Below are 6907 nucleotides of genomic sequence, written 5' to 3'. Positions count from 1 at the left end.
TATGCATCAATTTCTCTCTTCCCTGTCCCCATCCACCCATATTCATTATTCTGACATCACATTTCATGCCTCTTCTATCCATATCTCCTTATCTCGCACACCTTTGTCTTTTCATCTTTGTCCAATCACCTACCAATCCAAAACACAACTCACCTGTAAACACCTATCATTTGCCATACTTTCTCCTACTGTCACTTCTCTTCCAGCTTTCTCCCCCCCCCACCCCCACCCCCCCTACAACAATCGCACTGAAGGAGGTCCCAAACTGAAATGCCACCTATCCATGTTCTCCAGAGATGCTGCCCGACCTGCTGTGTTGCTCCAACACTTTGTGTCTTTTTTGAGGTATCATGGATGTAGGTCTAAGGTGAGAGGGAAGAGGAACCTCATGGGCAATGTTTTCCGTGGAGAAGGCATTCTGTACCTAGAACAAATTGCCAGAGAATGGCCCAGATGCAGATCATCACGACTTCTAAAAGATATTTGGACAAATATATGGATAAGAAAAGTTTGGATGGCAAATGGTAGGTGGATACAGGTGAGGTGGGTTTTGGATTGGCAGGCTAATGTGGTTAGCCCAGTATGATTGGTATGGACAAGTTGGACCGAAGGGTGTGTTTAACAGCTCTTATCACCCTATGACTAAAGGGATATAGGCCTAATTTGGGAAAATGGGCTTTGTGTAGTTATCGCAGTTGGCATGGATTCTGTGCAGTGCAATTTTGATTCCAACTTTATGACATGAAATGGGACTTTAAGGAATTCACTTCAATCAAAATTTACCTTTAGATGATGAATTCAATCTGACTCAAGGAGTTGCAGGCAGATCTATCTACATCTATCTACAGATTAAAATGACCCCAGCTCGCTTTTTTCCCCCCATCTGCTAACTGAATGTCATACTGAGTTTACTAAAAGCGACGAGGTGCCAGTCTAGTGCATTTGTAGCATAAACACACTTAAATAGCAGTCAACCGATTAAGGTGATTTCACATCCGATGGACAAATGTGAGCTCTGCGTCAGTCCAACCCCAGGTTGTTGTGTATTACAACAGAACATTGAAAATACAACAGTACAGGACAAGAACAGGCCCTTTGGCCCACAATGTTTGATCTCATCTGCCTGTACATGATCAATACCCCGCAATACCCTGCACTTCCATGTACCTATCCAAAAGTTTATTTAACGCCTCAATCATAGCTGCCTCCACCACCAACCCTGCCAGTGCGTTCCAGGCCCACAGCATTCACTGTGGGGGAAAAACATCCCCCTCACGTTACAACTATGCCCTCTAGTGTTGGATATTTCCACTCTGGGAAAAAGATTCTGACCATCTACCCTATCTATAACTCTCAGAATTTATAAATACTTCTATCGTCTCCCCTCAACCTGCGACGCACAAGAGAAAACAATCTAACTCTATCCAACCTCTCCCTGTAGCTGAAATCCTCTAATCCAGGTGACATTCTGGTAAACCTCCTCTGCACCCTCTCCGAAGCCTCCACATCTTTCCTGTAATGGGGCGACCAGAACTGCACACAATACCCCAAAGAATTGTGATGCACAACTATAGTACTGAGGGTAGCAGTAGCTTCCTGGAGCATCCCATGTTCAGCAGTGATGAAGCTCTGCACACGAGTGCCATAGACAGGGCTGAAACATTCGCAACCACAACCAACCAGAAGTTCCCAATAGATGAAACATATCAACATTGTCCTGACATTCCCATCATCACATAATTTTAGATGCTTAAACAATAACATCCTTTCATGACAAGATCATGTGGGAATGTTTACAATGGTGTTGTCATTGTTGGTGACTATAATTGATGATTGTTTCATTGTCCACCACTATTTGCCATAGTTACGTTTCCAAGAACAAAATGAATTTGGTTTATTCTTCATGCTGGCTCTTTCACCTTTGCATCAGACTTCATCAGGCAGCTGGTCCTCAGGACTCAGCCTGCTGAGTGTTAGCAGTACAAAATCATTCCTATTTGCAACATTTGACCCTATCACTCTGATCCTTTCCTATCCATGTACCTGTTTAAATGTCTTTTAAATGTTGCGAGAGTAGCTGCTTCAATGCCTTTGCCTGATAGCTCCTTCCAGAAACCCACCACCCTCTATGTGAAAAAGTTACCACTCAGGTTGATATTAAATCTTTTGCCTCTCACCTTAAACCCATGTGTTCTAGTTCTTAATTCCCCAACCCAGCACTGTGGTGCAGCGGTAGAGTTGCTGCCTTACAACGCTTGCAGTGCTGGAGATCCGAGTTCAATCCCAACCACGGGTGCTGTCTGTACAGAGTTTGTACGTTCTCCCCGTGACCGCGTGGATTTCCTCCGAGATCTTCCGATTCCTCCCACCTCCTTTGTAGGTTAATTGGCTCTGTATAAGTGTAAATTGACCCTAGTGTGAGTAGGATAGCGTTAATGTGTGTGGATCGCTAGTCGTTGCGGACTTGGTGGGCTGAAGGGCCTTTATCTCTGAACTAAACCCTGGGAAAAAGACTTCATGCATTAGCCCTTCCTATGCACCATGATTTTATGCACATTTTACACACATCAATAAGATCACCCCTCATTCTCCAATCTGCCCAACTTCTCAGAGACAGATGGGAACATGTCCTTCACATGTCCTTCACCCCAATTCATCCATGCCAACCAAGATGCCCCATCTGATACACTGTACACTGCACAATGGCAATAAAGATGACAATATGCAGCTGGGATATTTATTGATATAAAGAAAGCATTTGATATGATCAATCATGATATTTTATTAAAAAAATTAGAAAGGTATGGCATCAGAGGTCTAGTACTGGATTGGATAAAAAGCTATTTAAGTAACAGGCAACAGTTTGTGAAGCTGGGCAGCTACAGTTCTACATGTTTGGACATTGCTTGTGGTGTCCCCCAGGGGTCAGTGTTGGGTCCAAAACTATTCATCATGTATATAAACGACATTTGTAATGTGTCCAATGCCTTGAGGCTGGTCTTGTTTGCAGACGACACAAATATCTTTTGTTCTGGGGAGAATTTAAAACAACTACTGGATAAAATAACAAAAGAAATGGGCAAACTGAAAACATGGTTTGACAGGAACAAAATATCATTAAACTTCAGCAAAACCAAAATAATGTTATTTGGTAATTGCAGAACAAATACACAAGCAAATATAAAGATAAATGGGGTTGAAATTGAACGAGTTCATGAAAATAAATTTCTTGGGGTTATAATGGATGATAGAATCAGCTGGAAATCACACATTAAACATGTACAATCCAAACTGTCAAAAAGCATTTCTGTATTACACAAAGTTAAGCAGGTTCTGGATCACAAATCACTCCGCATTCTCTACTGTTCACTAATCTTACCCTATTTAAATTACTGTGCAGAAGTCTGGGGCAATAACTATAAAAGTTCGCTACATTCTTCTGCAAAAAAGAGCAATACGTATTATTTACAATGTCAGGTATCTGGGTCACACTAATCCATTATTCTTAGTCAAAATTATTAAAATTAGAAGATTTGGTTGCATTTAAAACAGCACAGATAATGTTTAGGGCCAAAAATAAAAACTTACCTGGAAATATACAAAAATTATTCAATGAGCGAGTGGGGGGTTATAATTTAAGAAGAATATTTAATTTTAAGGTACAAAGAGTCTGCACGACCAGAAAAACTTTTTGTATTTCGGTCTGTGGAGTAGGATTGTGGAACAGTTTGAATGTGGAGTTAAAGCAATGTCCAAACATGAACCAGTTCAAAATGACATACAAAAAACTTTTTTTCACAAGGTACAGGGATGAAGGGGATGGTTGACAAACAGGGGTTAATGTTTATTATTATTTATTATTATTTATTATGTTTTTTGGTTACTTCTTACATATTACTTGTATGTGTATATCAGTTGTATGTATATATATGTCTGTATGCATCTCTAAAAATTGTCTGGGGTATTATTATGATTAATTAATTAATTATTAAATATGGAAGAAGGGTTTAGGGAGAAGGGGTGAGATTAAATAAGTTATTCTTCTTCTCACTCCTTTTCGAGCTTGTAAAGAAAAAGTGTTGGACATTTAAATTTTGCTTTATGCTTTTCATTGCTTTGCAAATATTGCCTGGAATGTCCAATTGTTTGACTATTTCGATTTTGTTGTTATTTATTCCTATTTATGTCTTTACTTGTTCGGAACAAATAAACAAATCAAAGTTGAATCTGAATCTGAATCTGATCTAGTACCATTTGCCCATGTTTGGTCCATATCTGTCAAAATCTTTCCTACCCATGTACCCGTCCAAGTGTCTTCTAAATGTTGTTTAGGCAAATGGTACTAGAGGCAAATGTTTCAGATACCCACCATCCTCTGAGTGAAGGAGTTTACCCTCAGATTTGTTTAAATCTTGTCCCTCTCACCATAAACCATGTCCTCTTGTTTTAATTCCCCAATTCTGGGGAAAAGACCTTGTGCGTTCATCCTATCTATTCCCCTCATGGTTTTACACTCTTCTATAAGATCAGCCCTCAGCCTCCTGCGCTCCAAGGAATAAAGTTCTGGCCTGCCCATCCAATGAACCAATACTCCAAGTGTGGCCACTGTAGTGTCTTGTACGACTTCAACATAATATTTCAACTTTTTTACTTAACGTTATGATTGATGAAGGCAAGCATGCCAAAAACCCTTTTCTCCACCTTGAGTATCTGTCTTGATGATATTTGAATCACCAAGAGAAAGGAGTTCCCATTAAAATATTAACAAACAAATCATGAGGTGAAGCCAAAACAGATTGCTTGGGTTATCTAATCAAATCACTTGATTAAAGTGACAGTGCAGATAAATAAACCACAGAGGTCAAGAGAATATAGGTGATGAAATTTTGGCTTAACCTGACACAAGATACAAAAATAACGGACTCATTTTGAATAGATTGAGTTAAATAAACAGACAGTTTACTAAGATTCACCTTTTGCTTACCTTTTAAATTTGAACTCCAAATGTTGCTTTGGCTCTATAATGACATCCCTTGGTGCAGCCTGTAGCAACTTGGAAACAGATAGGAACCCCAGCAGCCTGTATCATATTTTAAGCCATGTTGCATTAAGCCCAACATGATTCATCAGCTGCTACCAATGAGCAGTCCCAAGGACACAATCATTCATGATTTCTTCTCTTCTCAACATAGATGAGTCAACCGCATCATCAGAGACCACATCAGAAGATACCAATCTCAACAGTACTGAGGAGGCAGCCAGTGCTATTCCGCAAGTGCCCCTGACAATTGAACAGCCTAGCACAGAAGAACATGAAAGTCAATGGGATGATGTATCACTTATGGGAACCTCCGTGGGGAAAGGACCACTTCGGGGTCCAGATGTGGAAAACTATGCACATAGGTCAAGAGTTAGGCTTTACAATTTTCTTGACATCCCCAGACAGACAGCAGCGCCAAAGACAGTTGCGATTCTGTCCACTGAGAATATCAGGGATGCTCTCCATTGTGGCTTCAGCCAGCTCCATAGTGACATAACTTCATTGCGGCACAGTACACAGGCTGGATGGGAGCAGGTTGCGGAGCAGGTTGCTGCTTTTACCAGCCTCCTGAATCAGTTGACCAAACCTCAGTCACCTTGCTGTACACAGCTTCAAGCAGCTAGCTCACAGGCATTTGCAGTGTCTGTCAACCAGGCGATCGACTCCTCGAGCACAGAGCTGGGCTTTGTGACAAATGTCTCAGAGAATGATTGTGCAGAGACTCTTGGCAATGGCATGTGTTCCTAAACAGACTTCCCAACACAGTCTGAAACGGCTCCTTATCTCTCACAGTGGACTGTTCAGGGAACAAATAATTTAGTTTAAATAAATATAAATGTTTCTTACTTGCTAAAAAACAGTTGTTATAATTTTGGAGTTTCACAAGTTATAGAGTAGAATTAGGCCATTCAGCCCATCGAGTCTACTCTGCCATTCAATCATGGCTGATCTCTGCCTCCTAATCCCATTTTCCTGCCTTCTCCCCATAACCCTCAACACCCATTCTAATCAAGAATTTGTCTATCTCTGCCTTAAAAATATCCACTGACCTGGTCTCCACAGCCCTCTGGGGCAAGGAGTTCCACAGATTAACTACCCTCTGACTAAAGAAGTTCCTGCTCACCTCCTTCCTAAGGAAAGGAGTTTGATCAATTCTTTGAAGTTTCTTTTTGGAAATTTTTTTTTTTCATAATTGTGTAAAATTATATTCCAGGTAAATACATTTTCTTGTGTTCACCATGAACATTTAAAAAAAAAAAGTCCCTTCAAGAAGTGATGTGTGGATATAGGGGAGCAGGTCAGAATTTGGGGCTGCACAATGGTCAGCTAGTGTAGCTCCAGCTAGTGTAGTGTGCTGTCTGTGTGGAGATTGCATGTTCTCCCTGTGACCCCCTAAGTTTCCCTTGCTGTTCCGGTTTCCTTCTATATCCCAAACATGTGCAGGTTCTTGTTAATTGGCTGCTCTGAATTGCCCGTAGTATTGGTGAGCGGTAGAATCTTAGGCAGGAGGAGTTGATGAGAATAATGGTGGAATAAAATGGGTTACGGTAAGATTGCACAAGTGGGTGATCATTGGCGTGGATCTGCTGGGGCTGTCTCTCTCTAACTATACACCAGAAGGCATTAGATAAGTTTCATATGAAAAGTTATTGCAACATGTGTTGCATCAGAACTAACATATTGATGTGGGTAGAAGGTTTACAGAGCCAGTGAGGGCATATTACTACTACTTACCCCATCTTGAATTTTTAAGTTCACCTCATATTATAATCTCTAAAATTCTCCCAGCGCTCAAGTCATTAGAATTCTTTACAACATAATATGCCTTCCCCTTTAATCAAACTCTCTTCAATAGTGTAGCTTCTG

This window comes from Amblyraja radiata, chromosome 15 (assembly GCF_010909765.2).
Source record: "Amblyraja radiata isolate CabotCenter1 chromosome 15, sAmbRad1.1.pri, whole genome shotgun sequence".
Taxonomy (NCBI): Eukaryota; Metazoa; Chordata; class Chondrichthyes; order Rajiformes; family Rajidae; genus Amblyraja; species Amblyraja radiata.
The sequence above is the reverse complement of the archived record's forward strand: the minus strand, read 5'-3'. Positions refer to the sequence as shown.